This window comes from Borostomias antarcticus, assembly GCF_949987555.1.
Source record: "Borostomias antarcticus genome assembly, chromosome: 18".
NCBI lineage: Eukaryota > Metazoa > Chordata > Actinopteri > Stomiiformes > Stomiidae > Borostomias > Borostomias antarcticus.
This window is the reverse complement of record NC_140251.1, coordinates 3261192-3281091: the sequence shown is the minus strand read 5'-3', so window position 1 is coordinate 3281091 and position 19900 is coordinate 3261192.

Sequence of the window (19900 nt, the reverse complement as noted above, 5' to 3'; positions counted from 1 at the left end):
GAAAGGTGGAGGAAATAAGGACCCGGTGTGCAAAGGCCCCCTTTCACATCAAAAGAAAAAGCCCTAAACCTACAGACCTCTTCCTTAAAGGTAAACATTTATTACTTCAGGGGTGTCTAGCGAGCTGCAGGCAGTCACTTCACGGGGCTGTAAATGTCATCTTCCCTTTGACACTCCAATGACAAATGAGTCAAGGCTCCGGTGGCATGAGAGATCCTTTGGCCTTTCCCTCTCTTCCTCTCTGTCTGTCTGGACAGCCGACAGGCTGGGATCACGCTGCTCTTCAGGCTAAGGATAAGAAGATGACTTTGTATCTCAAGGGCATTAAATCGTGTACTGTTAAACTATCAAAGGTTGGTCTGCCTTAAAGAAACAATATGCAATTCATTTCCAGTCCAAAGCCCTGCTATGGTACTTGTTTTGAAACTATATGGCATTGGGTATTGCAAATGCAATTGAATGTTAAGGGATCAGGACAACTTGACTTAAATCTGCAGTAGATTTTGCACACCTATATTGTACCTGTCCGATATTGGGATGGGTCTACATTGTGTCATTGTGTGATTTTGCTTGCTTATTAGTTTGCTCTGAATATCCTGTGTCCCTTCCACCTCTACATTAGGTGACTGATAGCCCTTGAAATAATTAGCTAGTATATACCTTGCCAAAAAAGGAAAGAAAATAATTTGTAGTCGATACAGTCGTTGCATGAGTCTAAGAATCTCCGGGAGACATTTTGCTCGGAGAGTACTTGGTATTGGAGCAGCATCATGGTGCCTGCTGTAGGATGTGACCTAAGCCAGACAGCAAGGCTTCAGTGGCAGACCAGTACTGGCAACTGTCTCTCCCTGCCATTAATCAGACCCACAGAGGACTGTCTCCCTTCCAGATGGGGAGCCTCTTCACAACCAAAGGAAAACAAGCTAGCTAATTAATTCTTATCGGCACAGGGAAATTAGATGGAGAGCCACAAAGGGAAAAAAAAAAACGATGTCACCTTTAGCTGGGCAGTGGACTTACAATATATTACCATAGTGCGATCATTGTTTCTGTATGAGAATGCATTGTACCCCATCAACGCTGCAGGATTGAGTGTGGGGAGGGCAGGGTGACACCATAGCTGGAGGTTAATGAATGATAAGGAGGGTGGTGCACTCTGGGACACGGTGTGACAACAATTAGCAGTGCCCAATGTGAGACACAACCAAACTGTACGGCTACCCTGCAAGGCTAAATGGTTTGACAAAAGAGCAGCAGTTCCATTAGGAGCTAGAAAAGTCATTCTACTCCTGGTCAACTCGCTATTATCTTCTAAGTGTCTAATTCTAGGGCAGGTAACCTTCAACCGTTCAGTATGAAGCAGTTCACGTTGTTGCAATAAGGACATGACTTTGCTAGTCTATGTTGATACTGTGGCTGTTGGAGTCCAAAAGCATTAGAAATGTCTACAGTAAAACTGTAGATAGTTCTGTGCAGTGCACATAAGGCCACTGTACCTACTAACCCATCCCTCAGCAGCACTGGTCAGCAGACCTTTACTGTAGTTTAAGATTGGTGGTTCTGACCGCTTAATCGAGCATCTCTGCTCTTCTTCTCAACAGCTGTTTTCCACATTTTTTGCTGTTAAGTTGCAGTCTGATTTTGTGTGTATACTGTACTATGAGCCAGTGTTTCCAAAACTTTTTTTCAGGGGACCCACTTTTTAAAAATGACAAACAATTGTGACCTAATTCACGATAGGCTATATAAATTATAGCCTATCGTGGCTATAATTATAAATTGTGAGAAGAATTTCCTAAATGAACATTCTTGACCATTTTTATTGTTATTTTCTCACCACCTTACATTATCTTGAATAGGAATAGAGATATAGGCCTACAATTGATAAATTTACTTTGTATGAAATGTGCTATACAAATAAAATTTGATTGATTGATTGATTGAAATCACAACTTTGTTTTATGCATGTGTTATTTAAACATATACCCACTTTATACAGGAAATGAGACCAAATAAATGCATTTAGGCAGAGATCTCATTACCTCCACCCCAGTGACAGCATCACAGGTCAAGAGGATATGTTTTCAGTCGCATGTGTTGGTTGGTTGATGGGTTTTTAGCGAATTACGCAAAAAGTACCAGACCGATTTTCGCAAAACTCAGTGGAGGGGTGTAGCATGGGCCAACTTAGAACCCATTACATTTTGGAGCAGATCTGAATCATTGGGCGGATCCATGAATTGAAACTAAGCTTGCTTGCCCATTCACTTTTGGATTTAGGCCCAGGTCTTTGTCAATGCTGCTTCCACTGCAAAATCACAGTGCCTTCTGTGGCGTAGTGGGAAAGCAAGGGACTTCAAATAGAGTCTCCAGTTTGAATCGTGACTGGGACAAAATATTAATAAATTACAACATTGGCTCTTTGTTAGAATGAGCAGTCTATTCATCTTTAGATACAGTAGATAACAACTTTGCTAAAATCGATCAGACAGCTGCAGCTGATTCAGAACGCTGCTGCTCATGTCCTCATTAAGACTAAGACAGTGGATCACATCACTCCATTTCTGAGGTCCTTACATTGGCTTCCTGTCTGTGAAAGAATTGACTTTAAAATACTGCTGTTCGTTTATAAAGCACTGAATGGTCTAGGGCCAAAATATATTTCTGATCTGCTGCTACAGTACATTATGAGCCATCCAGACCTCTCAGGTCATCTGGCACAGGCCTGCTTTCTGTCCCCAGAGTTAAAACAAAACATGGAGAAGCAGCATTCAGATTTTATGCAACAAACTTCCAGAAAACTGCAGGTCTGCTGCAACTCTCAGTTCTTTTAAATCAAGACTGAAGACTTTTCTTTTCGCCGCTGCTTTTCATTAAATGAAATAATTATTCATTCATACACTGCACTGTAACTTTATTCCTGTATTTTATTTTTCCTGCATTTTGATTTAAATGTCATTTTTTGCATTTCGTTTTATATGACCTTTTATGTGTTACACTTTGTCTTGATGCTTTTAATGTCTCATGTAAAGCACTTTGAATTGCCTTGTTGCTGAAATGTGCGATACAAATAAACTTGCCTTGCCTTGCTGTTTTTGCAAACAATGTAACAAAAACAAAATAATATGGATCTAGTAGCACTAGACTCTGATGGACATATAATGGTTACTTTGGCTATGCTCGTCTTTACCATGTCAGAACATAGCTGATTAATTCCTGACTATCCCCAGAATATTACACTCTTCAAATACAGGCATAATGCATTTGCAAATGATGATTTCTACAATTTAATAGTGACAATTATGACGAATGCTGTTTTCATGACAAATGCAGTGCTGTCTCTCTCTGTCCAATGATCAAGGGACACAGACTTGCCCTAATACTTATAAGTGTACATGTATCTTGTATCTTTACCAATATTATGCTGTACTTCATGAACACATGGATGCAGTGTATGTCAATGGGGAGCAGAATGTAAAGGACACAACCCAAGAAAGAGAGGAGATGCACTCCAAGCAGAAGCACACCAGACTGCAAAGGACACTGAGGCCCAAGCAGAATGAGTAGTTTAATAGTGTACTGTAGTAATGTACTGTAGGTACTGAAGATACTGTAGCATAGTGTTGGTCCAGAGGAAATAGGATTGTGTAGTAGACTAGATGCTGAATATTATTCCATTTTGTATTTAATCATGTTTCATGTTCTTTCTTATATGTTAGTGATGGTGTTTTCTGTTTTTTTTAAGGTTTGTAAATGATGGTAAATGGTAAATGGACTGCACTTATATAGCGCTTTTATCCAAAGTGCTTTACAATGGCCTCTCATTCACCCATTCACACACATATTCACACACCGATGGCAGCAGCTGCCATGCAAGGTGCTAGCCTGCTCATTAGGAGCAATTCGAGGTTCAGTGTCTTGCCCAAGGTCACTTCGTCTTGTGGACAGGAGCAGCCGGGATTTGAACTGCCGACCCTATGATCATTGGACGACCCGCTCTATCACTGAGCCACAGCCTCCCTATAAAATTATGTTTATAGTTTAATAAATGTGTCAAGATCCATCTAATATTGGGGTTTTATTGTACCCTAGCCCTACTAAATGCACTGATATTCTAGGGAGGAAGACAGAGGGAGAGAGAGACCTTGCTGCTTTCTTATCTATCAATCACTGTCTGATTATTTTATCCACTTACACATTCAACAACTGCACATGCTGATCTAACAGGTGTCAGTGCATCACTTGTCAGTATCACTTCCTCCTGCAACTTGCCCACATCATACATACATGGCGTCACACCCAGGTCCTCTGATCTGCATTCACACATGACCACCTGTCATAAACACCACTACCAGTTAACCACCCAAAAGCATACTCTCCGAGGGTGCAGGTGGGCGATATTTAAAATGACGAGTGAGTTTAACCATTTCAACTCGGTTACACCATCAAATTGCATTAATGGGCGGAGGTCTGTGCTCTCTGAGCACCATTTCTAGTTTGTTTTATTTTTATTTCATTAATAAAACAGAGTATAGGCTATACTACTGTAGCCTTTTATGCTTCAATGTTATAAGAAGAATTATCAGAACAGTACAAACATTCAGTACTGTCAAAAACATACTTCTTGAAGGTTTTGCCTATGATCCACGCCGCCCATCACTGGATGAGGAAGTGCCGCAAAGCATCAATTATCACGCGAGCATGAGCCTGGTTGTTCATAGTGAACACCAAACGATTCTGCTCGTCTGCACTTCATCCACAGACATTCGCTCGCGGCTCATGGAAAGAATAGACCAGACACCGAAGCTATCCCTTCAGTGCACGAGCCGGACATGTATTTGCCGACCCAAATGAAAATCTCCCGCGACTCACGGATGGGTCACAACCCAGTCTTCGGGAAACACTGCTATAGGCTACTATACTATTGCAGTGCCAGTGTTCAAGACATGCCCCTGTGGGCCCTGTGCAACACCTGCCGACATAACCCCTGTAACAGTCGAGCTAAACAAAAGGCATCAGTCATTGTTGTCTTTATTGCTAGCTAGATAGCTAGTTGGCTTCATGTCAAGAAAGTGGACTTGGCAAATCAGGAAAAACATCATAGCTATACAGCCTCCAAAATGTGTGCTGGTTATGTGGCTGTGCGTGCTACTAACCCTGTTCTTCCTCTCTCCTCCCTGGTGTCTCTCCCTCTTATACTAACCAGGTCCAGTGAATGTCCCTCTGTCAACTGCAGGCCACCCTGTGTCCAGTAGAAATCCCCCAGACCGCTGTAAAGACCCAGTACAGCTACTAACCCCGTCCTCCTCTCTCCTCCCTAGTGTCTCCCCCTCTTGTACTACACCCAGGTCCCGGAAAATCCTTCCCTCCCCCCAATTCCCGGTCAAGGTCCTCCTGAGACCATCATGGCTCAGGAGAGGCCCCCTGCCTCATATCCAGCTTCATCCCACTATGTGTCGCCAGCTGTCCCTATCAAATCACCCCCCCCCCCGCTCCTTTCTTGGCTATCTGCATTTTGTCTACTTCTGCTTAGCGGCTTTACCTAGTTTACTCCATATTGTTTAGGAGCCTGTCTGCTAAGTGCTTACTGTGCCTTATTATGTACAGTAATACACTTCAATATCCTATTGGACTAAATGGTTAGCTAACACATAATGGCCTACCATCTAGGTCTCTAACATCTCTGCAACTATTTATATACTCTACCGATAGTCATGTCTCTTTTATGTAGTATTTAGCACATATAGAGTGTTCTGTAAATGTTCCTAGCAAATAGATTAGATAGACTATTTGGGAACCTTTTTTTTTTTTCCCTGTAGGGGAAAATGCAGGGGATCTATGTCCATCCCACTTTGCTCTCTGTGAAGCGCATTGTCTTGCGCTGTGTGTATGAAATGCGCTAAATAAAGTTTGATTTGATTTGATCCTCATCGCCAAAACTGTTTTTACCATCAATTTATGAGCTGAACGGAAAAACAATATTATATTTGCTACCTTTGGAAATGATCCATTGGAAGTTGTCTGATGTTATGTAACAACCTGGCTAGCAAGAACAGTGACGAGGTTAATGGTAAATGGACTGCACTTACATACATGTAGCACTTTTATCCAAAGCGCTTCACAATGGCCTCTCATTCACCCATTCACACACCAATGGCGGCAGCTGCCATGCAGGTGCTAGCCTGCTCATTGGGAGCAATTTGGGGTTCAGTGTCTTGCTGAAGGACACTTCAACATGTGGACAGGAGGAGGTGGGATTTGAACCGCCGACCCTACGGACGACCCACTCTACCTCCTGAGCCACAGCTGCCCCATGATATAATGTGAATGTTCCGTGAACCACTTTCTCTTTGCTATCATGACTGCTGCAGCACAACATTTTCCTCACTATTTTGCTCATTATACTGTGCTAGTGCATTGTGCCCATACAGTTTTCTATGTAAAGCAAAAAAACAGACAGACAGAAAGACATACAAACAACAGAGATTCATGCCGACATTGATGACATAGCATAATGTTGTGCTGTTGGTTTACACCGTCCGGCCATATCAGGCTCTTAGGACAGTTCATAGCCAAATGGTCGCAAAAAACACATTAGTACCTGGCCTTCGATCGATCTATCTATCTATCTATCTATCTATCTATCTATCTATCTATCTATCTATCGTTTTCCCAACTCTATTCAGTAGGCTAATCGCACATTTACTGTATGTGGTGTCAGAATAATCAGAGAAATTAGTTTCTGACTGGGAAAATTCACATGAACACTGCCTTAAGTCAGAACACACAACTTGTTTTTTAATTCACATATTGAATGTCAAATTTTTGCTCACATGTCATTTTCCCATTGGGAATTATTAAAGTATCCTATCTCTATCGATCTAGCTAAGGTATGCCATATGTTATTAGGTTGTAGTCGCTGATCACGAATGACCTAGATTTGTTTATTAACATTAACCCTGATAAGTGAGGTAATATGAGGCAATATTTTAAAAGTTTTAGGGAATCCTTTGCTCTTCGTAGTCATGCAGAAACTGGAAACAGCTATCAAGATGTTTGAAACACGCTGAGCAATAAAATACAACATATCTGTTTTGTAGTGTACATGTTGCTTCTACAGTACAGTACATTATAACTAAAAAGGTCATGAACACACCGAAGTCGGAAGAACGACTTTCCAACTTGGGAAATGGGACCATATGAGGAGTGAATGCAAAGTAAGTGTGTTAAATGAGGGGGACACATCTCGACGGGGAAACAGAGTTTGATACAACACCGGCACAGCACCCCAGGCTCTGTCTGGTTTTGTCCGCAGGCACCTATGCCAGGATCCTATTTGTGGACTTCAGCTCTGCTTTCAAGACCATCCTCCCACCCACACTGGAGTACGTGCTCTCCCTGCTGTGTGTGCCAGAATCCACCTGTAAGTGGATCACTGACTTCCTGTCTGACAGGAAACAACATGTGAAGCTGAGTAAAAACATCTCTGACTCCAGGTCCATCAGCACCAGCTCCCCACAAGGCTGCGTCCTTTCCCCCTTACAGTACTCTTCTCCCGGTATATGAAGAGCTGCACCTCCAGCCACCAGTCTATCAAGCTGCTGAAGTTTGCGGTTGACACCACCCTCACCATGATAAAAAATATATCATGCCACAAGATATTGTGATACAAAAACGTGAGGATATGCATCATCAAGATGAAAAACGTCTTGCAATATTATTTTTATTTTTCCACTTATTTAAAGCGACTTTGGGTACCCAGAAAAGCACTATACAAATGTAATGTATTATTATTATACTGTAGGGCTGGCTGCAAATGAGCCACTATCACCTATAACTTGCGCCCTTGTTTGTTCAAACAAAGCATTGAAAAAGACAGATGAATGCAGATTAGGGCTTGTATTAGATCAATTATGTCCTGATATTGCTACAGTATATGTCCTGATATGTTATTAAAAACATTACAAAATGGAACTATAGGGCAAACCACAGCATTTCAAATTAAATACTATTTTTCCAGTCATATACAGTATTCATCATTCATTTTTTTATTTTTTTTTAAGTTAGAATATCGTATCGATATCGTGAACCCAATATCGTGTGTCATATCGTATCGTGAGCTGAGTATGTTGTTACACGCCTACATATGGGTGATTGGGTTGAATGATGATAAACTTGGTTTGATATGCAATGGTAGAGCTATGAGAGTTACATGAAATCCTTCAGTAATGTCTTCCTTTAGGACGCAGCCATCTTGGTCTTCTTTCGTTCAAAGCATGCAGGGTCCTACTGCAGGTTGAACACTGCTGACTACTCGTGAGATGGACAGTAGAGATGAAAATATTGCGGATATATCCGCGACATCCGCGGATATCCGCATCTGTGGGTGGGTGCGCCAATAAAAATCAACAATGTGATTAATTTCGGGTGGATTTGTCAGTTATATTTGTATTTAATAACCTTTATTTATATAGCACTTTTCAACAACAACAAAAAAGGTGCAAAATGACCAACTACTGTAGATGTCAGACAGACGTAGGCAAGGCCCCACGTGAGGGGTCCTGAATCAAACAAGTGCTATAAACCTCCTTGCCATGAATGCAAAAAAAGTGAGAGATAAATAAAAATCAGAAGAACTTAAAACTAAAAAAAAAGGAAGGGAAAAGTTCAGTTTGGGAGCGCTTCAGTGTGATTGTTAACAACTCCGATGAAGAAACTGAAGCCGGGTTTGCCTTTTGCAACGTCTGCAGTGCTGTGTCTACTGATCCTACGTATAGGCCTACCGTACTGCAGCAGAAACGCTAACTGAATCCCTGTTAGAGAGATCATGTAGTGTAGAATATTGGAATAAACACAGAGCAAACAATGCAGCAAAAAGGAATAAAGCCTACCCGTATGAAAACGGGAGGGGACCGCACACTCCGTAAAAAAAGGGCACAAGAGGACTTGACTTACTTCAAAGATTATTATTATTGCAACAGAGCAAACAATAGGCTATTAAGCTAGAGTAATTTTTACATTAGAAATGTGACCACATTTGAAAGTAGCCTATAATCTTTAAAGGTGCTCAGTTCGATTTTTTTCGGCCACTAGATGGGGCAGTGGTGCAGCGTATCAGATATAAACAAGTGGCCGTTTTCACTCCTTTTATGGATATGCACCCTCACACCACCACACCCCCAGCCGCATATTCTCTAGTCAGTTGAAATAGGAAGGGCCCTCTCTGTAGCTGTAAAAAGGAAAACAGCTTGAAACAGGCTTTCTATCATGACTGCAATGGGCCCAGCATCAATCAATTACTCATTGTTCCTGATTTACCAGCAAAATACATGGCTCACGTTACACAAACACATGGCTAAATCAGCCGATTACATTCAGACTGACCACTCGTCTGAGTGGGAGCAAACGTTTGGTATCTAGTGAGCTTGCTGGAACTGTATCCATGTATGTTAGTGTATGCCTACACCATGTTAGTCGGTATAATACAGAAATACATGGTAGCTAACATTTTAGGGGGTCTAGGCTGGCTAACGTTGCTTATGAACCTGAATTTAGCTACTTACGCGTTCAGGAGAAGAAAGTCAAGATCCAAGTCGCTTTTGATGCCCAAAGTAACTCCAACCTCTCTCCAGATAGTAAAATCCAGTCTAATATTTATTCGTGTATGTGATCTTCTTTTGTCTGACTCTTTTTTTAGCCGAAGACCGTGGTGTCTTTGCTCCCGGAGTATAAGTTCTCTCAGCCATATTCAGCAATGGCCATGTCTCAAACATCAATCAAGATGACACTGCCTCTCTTATATACGGTGCCGTTCAGGGGGTGGGGCTCAGCGCCGGGCCGGCTTCACTCATAATAAAAATAAATTCTGCATTTGCTCCACAGGCACTACACCGTTGGCTATGTTTTCTATACAGATAGTTATGACTCCCCTGGACCTATGTATTTCATATATTGGATTTTTTTTTTTTACAAAAAGTGCAGTAAATCAACCACCTTTAAATTGTTTTAGTCAAGAAAATGTGCCTATATGAAAAGCGAATGAGCACGAACGTCTGGACATAATTTAAATGTAAATACAATAACTTCATGTTTGGCGGGTTGGGTGCGGGTGCAGGTCTCTAAATTTTAGAAGATGAGTGCACGCGGATTCGGGTACGCTCAAACTCCATACGTGCATCTTTAACGGACAGACAGAGATTTCTGCCTTTATTGTTAGATATACATACAGTATATGATAATACTGTAGCTAGCGGCAACGTCTCAACTTTCTCCATATTTACCATCAATGTTATTGCTTCGTATGTTGTGATTGGTCATCTAGGAAAAAAGTGGCATTGATCTATGTCTATTTTTAACTAAAGCACATGACAAAAAAAGGCGAAGGGGGTTGTGTTTTTGGCAGCGCAGCCATTTTTTTCTCTGTGCCTATTGCCTCTCATTGAAATGGGCACTATATTTAATAATTTAAAAAAAGTGCTACTGCATGACTCGTTTTTGGTTTACATTCAAATCTTCTCCCCCCAAAACATTGTATGTGTCTTTGTGGTTTAAGAAACATGTGGACTGTATTTTCTACCTTACAATTCCTTTGCAGTGTTGTTTTCTGAATGTTAAGAATGCAACTACTGTTTACAATCCTGCACTTCCAGCAGATTCCAAGTAGCAAAACAATGCCTCCAATTGGCTCGTCGATATAGCAGCCTCTGATTCGTCTACAAACATGGGGTGGGCCCTACTTGTAGCTACAAGGCTAGGCTTCACACACACAGTATAAACGTCACCACCATGCTTGCGCGTGCGTTTGCTTGTTGCTTGCTCGTGCACGTGTGATATACAAATCACTACCTATATGGTGTAATCTACTGTAGCCCAAACCTCTCTATGTTAATCAAATCCAAAACCAACACTACCACCATTCTCTTTTTCTAATGGTACCCATTTATGGTAGGGTTTCAGCCCTGGCCCCTCTAGCAGACATTTGGTTTTGGACAGAATCAATGAAAGAAATTACATTCACATCCTCTGTCATCAACATCCCAACTCAGGGGAGTCGTGGCTTAGTTCTCAGCATGCTGGAGATTCATGTTGGTAATTAGCACAATCCAGCCACTGCCAAAGCAGACACTGATAGCATAACTATATGTATGCCTATTGTTTAACTGTCTTGTTTAAAATGGGGATGTGATCATATAATTTCTATGATCTTCTATGAATATGGAGTGGTGTATGTAAGTACACTAATTTATTCCTCTTTCAATTCCTATTTTGTCTATGAAGTTGGCTACAGTGTAATATATGCCAACAATGATGTGTTTTCTCTTTGATACAGGTGATTATCAGAAAGAGAGGTCCTGCAAATGTAATCTCTTTATAGGTATGTGCAGTAGATCTTGTATTCCCATAGCTTGTAAATCAGAAGATTTGTATTATGAATTAAGTTACAACAGATATTTATATGCACACACAAGGCGTGACTCTTTCAAGACGAATATTTGAAGCTTTGAAAAGGTGAGTACATCTCACCTTTATCACCTTTACATGGACAGTGAAAAACACCCTTGGATAGAGACGGTCACGTTAAAAGGTTAGTTCAATCATGCAACAGATTGTGTGAAAGATTTCCACAGAGGACACCTTTAAGGAACTTAAGGCATCTGGGGCAAGTGTGGTGCAGCAGCAGTCAGTGGTTGATGATGGAGGGGGTCTCAAGGGACCTAACCTAATTATCTCCATTTCCATCTCCCTAGAGCATTGGCTGGCATGTGTGGCACCTGGTGGTTGTCCACTTGAGAAATATGACACATTTGTGTGGTTAGGGTGTCAGAATACAAGCCACCTACAAATATGGCCCCTTAAGCCCAGGATATATACTTGCTTTTAACTACAGTGCGCGTACGCCTCTACCACACGGCTTCTGCGTGGCTAGCGAGCGTTTCCTGCGTTCCTTAGGAGAGTTGGCTGCGGTTGCCTGAGCAGGTCCTCAGAAATTAACGATGCTGCAAAATATGGGTGTAGCAAGTATTTGGTGGGCTTTAGTTTTTGCCCTAAGCACAATAAAACAAAACTGCAAAGTGATCGTATAGTAGATCGTATAATAGCAGAGCTCTCTTTACTTTAGTCACTAGATCTGTTCTGCAATTTGCTCGCCAGTGCTGCAAAAATGTAACAATAAAAGAATGACATGGCAAGAACAGATAGTACACTACCTTAAACACTCTTGGGTGGCAACCGGTGATACAGTATGTTGATCATCTCATTGGACAGAACTGCAACAAGTTACTTCTATGTACAGTATGCATTTGTGCCCTATGGGGCATAGCCACTTGCTCCCTTTCCTGTGCGGGCACCGTCCTTCATGATCCCGTGGGCGCACCCCTCAACCCAATGTGGGGGAATCTATTATTTTCCCAGTCCTGAGGGAAGGAGAAAGGTCTCTAGCATCATTATTTTCCTTCAAAATGTAACTGACTTTACTGCACACCCTAATTTGCTTGCCGTAATTATAGGTCATGCTCCCCTTTTGTAATTTATAAAACCTTTTGTTCTTATCAATAATGAATGGGCTTCGCCGAATCACGTCGCTATAATATTTTGATATTATGAAAATGCTAATGCGTCGGGGACCTCGAGCCTTATCGGAGAGGTCCGATGCTCTATTAAGCAGCCGGCAGAAGAAGTCGAACGCAAATTGCTTATGTTAATGCCCCTGTTGTACCCAGACAGGATGAGGAGTCTGCAATTAATTTCATCCAGGCGGTGGATGGACAGGCAAATTTATTTCCCTTCCACAGGATAGTGGTTCCACCATCCTTTCTCTCAGGTCTCCACACCCAGCATTAGAAAGAGAGAGAGAGAGAGAGAGAGAGAGGGAGAGAGAGAGAGGGAGAGAGAGAGAGAGAGAGAGGGAGAGAGAGAGAGGGGGAGAGAGAGAGAGAGAGAGGGAGAGAGAGAGAGAGAGGGAGAGAGAGAGAGAGAGAGAGAAAGAGAGAGAGAGGGAGAGAGAGAGAGAGAGAGGGAGAGAGAGGGAGAGAGAGAGAGGGAGAGAGAGAGAGGGAGAGCGGGAGAGAGAGGTAACTTAGGAACGATCCATGACCTAATTGAACAGCAGTGGAAAAAAAAAGCGAGGCAGGATGGCGGATAGGAGAGGAGAGGCGGTATCTTCCTTTATTCCGCTGACAAGTGTTTTCACAACTTAAACCTGTTTTATTAATTATGTTTGACATTTCTCTAATTAGTTTAATTTACATCACATCAGCTCCTAGCAGATGACTGCGCCGTGTATCAATTCACTATAGCTTCAGAGCTTAGTGAGCAGGGAGGGGCGAGAGTCAGCCAGCGAAAAAAAGCTCATGAATTACAAATAGGCTGGTTAAACATTGAGATACAAAAGTAGACAAATATACTGTACCTCTCTGTAAAGTTGGAGATTAATGGTACTGTACTTACCTTGAACACATCTTCAATAGATTTTGTATTTGAGTTGGACAACTCCTAGTTCCATAGTGGAACTATGTATTCCACAGCCTCTGTTGTTCTCAAAGATATCCCAGAAGTCAAAGGTACATGCTGTATAACATAAAGGGGTAGTTCAACATTTTGAACACTGCATTACATTTACTAAGTATACTGATGCTCACTTGTTTTGATGACCATTTTGTGATTTTCAGAGGAAATGCAACACTCAGAACTGTTTGGATGAACCAGCAGGGTCTAAATGATTGGAAGAACAAGCTGAATGTTGAAAATATAAAAGTATCCCTTTAAGGAAATGCTGGACTACACAACAAGCATGCAGACAAGCTTTTGACCTTTCCCTTTCTTGTCTAAAACTCACATTGGCCCAAATAGGGCCATCAATCAAAACCATAGGGGTGTTTGTCTGCTTGAATAAGTCAGCCAGGGAGGTGTGAGTCTTCAACCTGCTTCCATTTTACACAGCAATAGTGGTGTGGACCAAACAAAGTTCCTTCCCTCATGATAATCACACACGGTATCTAACAGGGCAGTGTCCATTAAACTGCCCTTCTCTCAAACAAACAGGCAGACGTAGTAGTAACTACCACATTTTCCGAATGTGTTCAAGACATATTTTTCAGTATTTGAGTGTATCATGTTGCATTTCCCTCTTTCCCCTTTGTCATGTTTCATTGGTACTGTAGGTCTCTTCTTGTAATTCTTGAAAACATCGCAAGAGAATAGGGATACGCAGTGCTGCAAATAGCCCTGTTTCTGTCTCTGGTCTCTCATGGACAAGCACTAGTAAACACTTGACTAATTGACACTGCTGTTGCCAGTCATGAGCCCTCCCTTCGAAATGCCCGGCCATGGTAGTAGACCACAGAGAGCGCACTATTTTTATCCTGCCTGAACATCAAAGGCATGTGCTCTCAGGGACTTTGTTGGGGTAGACAACATAGGAACTGCAACAGTGCCCTCACTGCTCGTCTTGTTAAAGCCTCTCAGTGGGTCTCCCTCATCAGAGTGGGTGGATGGAGACCCCACACCCTCTCTGTCTCTCTGTCCTCTTATCTGTGGTAGTAGCACTCTCCCTGGGCCATTTCCACAGCTGCAGGGGCAGGCATTGTTAAAGCAGTGCCTCTCTTGACTCGGATGCTAAGGCTGTGAGTGTCATTCGCTACAGTGGCATAAGATGTCCCCAGTTAACTAGGAACACTCTTACTTTTAGAGTTTGTGGCCTAATATTGTTGTGCCTTCTCCACACCCCCACCTCAACACATCTACAAAGGCGACTGCAGTACAATGCAGTCCATATCATGCATGTGTTATGGCTATGTGGCCAACATAGTGCAATCATATCTACAGTAGGGTCAACATAGTCTTACAAAGCTCTGAACGTTCAAAGCTCTACCGTAAACTTTAAAGTGACTATAAAGTGAATACCGAGATTTGTTTCCAAACACTATACACGTTAGAAAGTAATTGCTGAACGTGTGAAGTCTGTGAACTATGTAGTACTGAATTGCGGAGTCAGACCAGTAAACTGTTTTTCCACATTTTTATTTTCCTAATATTTAAAACCGACCGTGAGTGTGGATTGTGCTGCTTACAGTGATGCGTTAAAACGGTCTAAAATGGTCTAAACAGCAACATCAGTTTTTGAACTAGGCTTTCTAATAGTTCTGATCAGTTTATTTTCACTCAGATTATTGTGGATGCTTAATGAGACACTACAGTTGTACATTTTTAATTTGAATACTCTCTATAGTACCAAAGGTTAGGCTCTTAGTCTTGCACTGTATTTGTTTACTGTGGTGTTATTCATGGCATGTCCACAAACTGAACTCACAACTTGACTCTCGCCCACTAATCTAACATCCACGTGCACATATTTAGCATTTGGTACAACTGCAGGCTTAATCCGAATCACTGTAATTCTTTCATTCTTAAATACATAATGGAAATGTATGAGCACTACTCATAAAAATGTATATCTCAATTCTCCTTTCTAATTTATAGCACACCCTCCAGGCACATATTATTCAAACATAAAAAAAGGCCTATACATCAAAAAGCTTCAGGTTTCACTTTTGCTCCAATTCAGTCATGCATATTATACATGTAGACCTGGCTTGACTGCTGCCAGTCTAATGACAATTATATATTAAATAACAAGTAGATTTATGGATTGAGGGGTAATACTCAGGTTTTGTATTCAATATACTTAAATTTTAATGACATTTTCAACACCCTTACTTTAAGCTTATGATGTTTAGATAATACACTTCATGCAAATTGTATAGTTCTATAAATTTTAGATTTGTCTCAATTCATCTTTCTCTATTTTTGAAGTCCTGAAAATGTCCAATATGATTAAAACCTGAATCAAATTCCATTATTTATTGCTTGCAGTTCCTTTATTGGAATTAACTCATTTTACTCACAGTATTCAAGAGCATAACTGTGTGTATAGAAGAAACTACTTTATATTTCATTTCTGAAACTTCAAAAATAAAAATGCAGTTATGTTGTCATGTACAAGTTATTTCCTGTGATTACATTGTTGGCAGCTTGGGGTCTCTAAAGTGTTATGAAAAATCAATATTTCTGTCAATTCACAAGGCCAATTGAGCTGTTGATCAATACGGGCCACATAGATCATTTCACCACTGTTGTGCTCCTAAAACATAAGCTACTCTGTACAGCAGTTAATAAACATTGATACTAACCTCATCAAGTACTGTACTAGGAATATTGATACAGAGATGCTAATCATTCTTGTGAATGTGTCATTATCTACCTATCCGTTCATACAAACTGTTTGTCTCAGCTACAGGGGTCTGGGTAAACACTCAAATGGCACTGTTTGTTTTTACCAGTTTCAATCCCTTATGTCTGGTAATCGGGGATGGTAAGTCAGAAGACATCAGCTTGACTCTATTAATTACCACCTGATCCTTTCTTCCTGGATAATTAGGTACCCATTAGTTCTAATCAAGTAGTTACTTAATTATTGCAGTAATTAGTCTAATGGTCTAGCAAATTGAAGCTTTATCACTTTCAGATACTTAATGTTCTTGGCAGAGTGCATCACAAGTGTCAAGGCATGGGCTTCAGCAATCAAGCGGTGGAAAAAAAGTTATTACCATGGCATGAATGCTTTCAAGCTATTCATGATTTAATGCGTTTGAAATGCAAAATTAAAATATCTATGGTGAGAGTATGGGTCTATGAGTATGGTGATGCAAAAAATAAAACAAAGTATGAATAGTAAGTATAAAACAAAGTATGCATAGTATGAAAACATACTGGTCACCGATTAATTCTATTAACAACAATGTTTGGCAATAATTTGTTTTTCATTCTTTCAGCTATGTAGTGTTTTCTTTCCTTCTGCAGCACTGCTTTTCATATTTGTTTCCCCATCCTGCTTTTGGTTTAAGCATAGAAGTATAGTGATGGAGCTTGACTGGATAGATTATTCATCAAATCTATAAATTGACCACCCGATTTCAATTCTAACTCAAGGAATCAGACTGTACATTGTGCTTTGCCTCCATTGCATGTTCCAACAGAGGACACATCTTGATCTTATCTCCTAACAGTATAGTGCATGATATATGCACCACCAGCATGCCCTTGCAAAGAATGCAGTGTATTCAACGTTTGTTTTCTTTGTGGCTTGTTTCAATGTTCCATCAGATTGCGGCAACACTGGGAGCCAAATGTGTGCTCAGAGGTGAGTGAAAGAGCCGGGCCCCGCATGAGGGCTGGCCTGGGCCGGCGGAGGGAAAGTGAACAGGTCGTCTCCAAACCGCCTCAAATCGAGCCAGGCTTGTCTGTCATCACCTCCCAATTAGCTGCAGTTTATTGAGTCTGCTGGAGACGGAGCATGTTGGCAGGTGAGGAGAGGTGTCTGAGAGGTGCATGTGCCAGCCTTCCAGCCATGGACAGATCTGACTTATGACCCAGACATCCGAAAGCATCCAGCACCACTAGGCCCAATGCCCCCCCCCCCCCACCCCACACACACCATAGCCCCACCCCCACCATACCCCCCCCCCCCCCCCCCAGCATAGCTCCAGCACCACTAGGCCCAATGCCCCCCCCCCCCACACACACACCATAGCCCCACCCCCACCATACCCCCCCCCCCAGCATAGCTCGTGTCAAGGAGACGCGGGTTATCTCAAAATACGTACTTGAAAACATGTTTTGAGACTACGGTATTTCCATAGCCCTGTGGCAAAATAAGTTGTTTACCAGGGGTGGTATTTTTTGGGAGGAGGCCTGAGCTCTGATACACCACACTGCTGTATCAATATCAGTTTCAGTGGTTGAATCTGCATGCAGAGTTGTTCATGTTGTTTCAGAGAGGAAATAGTTTGATTGGTCTGCAGTCAATGACCTGTCTGGTGTATCCAGGTATCCAGTATGGTGTAAAATTATTCAAACTAAAGACAGTATCCACATAAATGGCTATACTGCTGATGTATCATAAATACTGTATAGGTAAGATGAATTAGGCAGTAAGGTGAAGCGATAGAAGAGAAAGGTTGAGCAGAGGACTTCGGGAACACGGATGTAATCTGAAAGCCAGGCTTGCATACTATCTTCTAAGTGAACTTGAAGTTACAGTACTGTAGCCTTCTTTACTTGACCTATATGTCACACACTGAGAATCCACCACTAGATGCCTTCAGAAAAAAAAAAGCAATACTCCTTGCCATATGACAGCATTGTGTGAAAACTGACACGCAGAGTTTTCAAATTGGGGCCCGGGGAGCTGAAGCATAAAATAACTTCAATCTCACCGGCTCTCCAAGGAATACAGCAGAGGTGCGACCAACAACAACACAACAACGGGGCGGCAGGAAGGGGTGAAGGTAGGAGTTATTAGAGGATAAAACACAGCTCTCCATCTCCCTCCCGCTCTCCCAGGGAACCCCAAAGATGATCAATGGATTTAGTCACAGGGATATTCAAGCAGAAAATTGCTGCCTTTTTGCTTTTCTTTGAAGTATTTCCAGAATACATACCAAACCCCCAGTCCACCAAGGTTGAAAATAACCGAACAAGTGCAGTCTCTCCAAGCAATCCGGGAAGAAGGAGAGTGGAGTGGGGGGAGGGTGGACAGAGGCACTGAATGTTAAAGGAGCTAGAGAAGCCTTAGATTGAAACTTTGCAGGTATAAAATTGAAGGCAGCCAGCTGAACAGTAATAGTCAAAATGGGGCTATATTTCAAAAGAAGACCACTCTGACCAACTTGGGATCCTTTCAAAGCAAAAGCAGTTCCTTGCAGAGACGGTGGTAAAACGGCCAATACTGGGTATACTGTACAGGTGCATCTCAGAAAATTAGAATATTGTGGAAAGTTCATTATTTTCGGTAATTTAATTCAAAAAGTGAAACTTTCATATATTATAAATTCATTACATATGAAGTGAAATATTTCAAGGCTGATTGCCTCCACTTTGATGTAGTAATTTGTGCAAAGGGAGCCCCGGCCAAGTATTGAGTGTATAAATGAACATACTGTGCAATCATAAAGATTAAAACAAAAAAGGCTTGAAATATTTCACTTGGTGTAATGGATCTAGAATACATAAAAGTTTCACTTTTTGAATTAAATTACAGAAAATAATGAACTTTCCACAATATTCACATTTTCTGAGATGCACCTATATATATATATATATATATATATATATATATATATATATATATATAACTCCTAGTGATAAAAACTGTCACTCCAGAAGATTGACCTGTGACCTCTAAAGAGGCACTAGGCTCATCAGTGTTTATTCGAATTAACATATGATAAAAAGGGAGGAGCTGTGCCATTTCCTTAAGGCCCATATTAGTCAGCAGTAGCCGTGTTGCAGGAGTCAAGAGCATCTCCTCCAGCGGGGAGGTCCCCAGCAGGACAGGATGAGCCGGGGCCACTGAGCGTGAGGAGGAGTCCTTGTGGTGGTGAAGGTTTTCTAAATGGGGGGAAAGAAAAGCCAAGCTGTGCCAATGAGAGGTTGAACCCCGGTGTTGGACAGGGAGGTCCTCCCCTGGCCCCGGGGGCCCCTGTGGCACCGTGCGGATGACAGCGGAGGCATGTGGCACACTCGTGCCGTTATGGATAGAGCCTGGGCGATGGGGGACCGGGCTCCGCCGCTCCCTGCCGGGCCGCGTGACGGCCTCATCTGTTCTCCCATCCCAGGACTCATACATCTGCAGCGTCTTCTCCCCCAATTAAAACATTCCACGCTCCTATTTGTCAAAGGATGGAAGGGATAGCGCAGAGGGTAGTTTAGCTGTGGTTTTTGGATTAATTGCCAGGCAAATCACCACAAATGGGAATGCACAGTAAGTTCCATAAAGTAAACCACCGGTGATCAGTTCTGTTGTTTTTATCTGCTATCATTATGACCGTGCTGCCTCCATAAG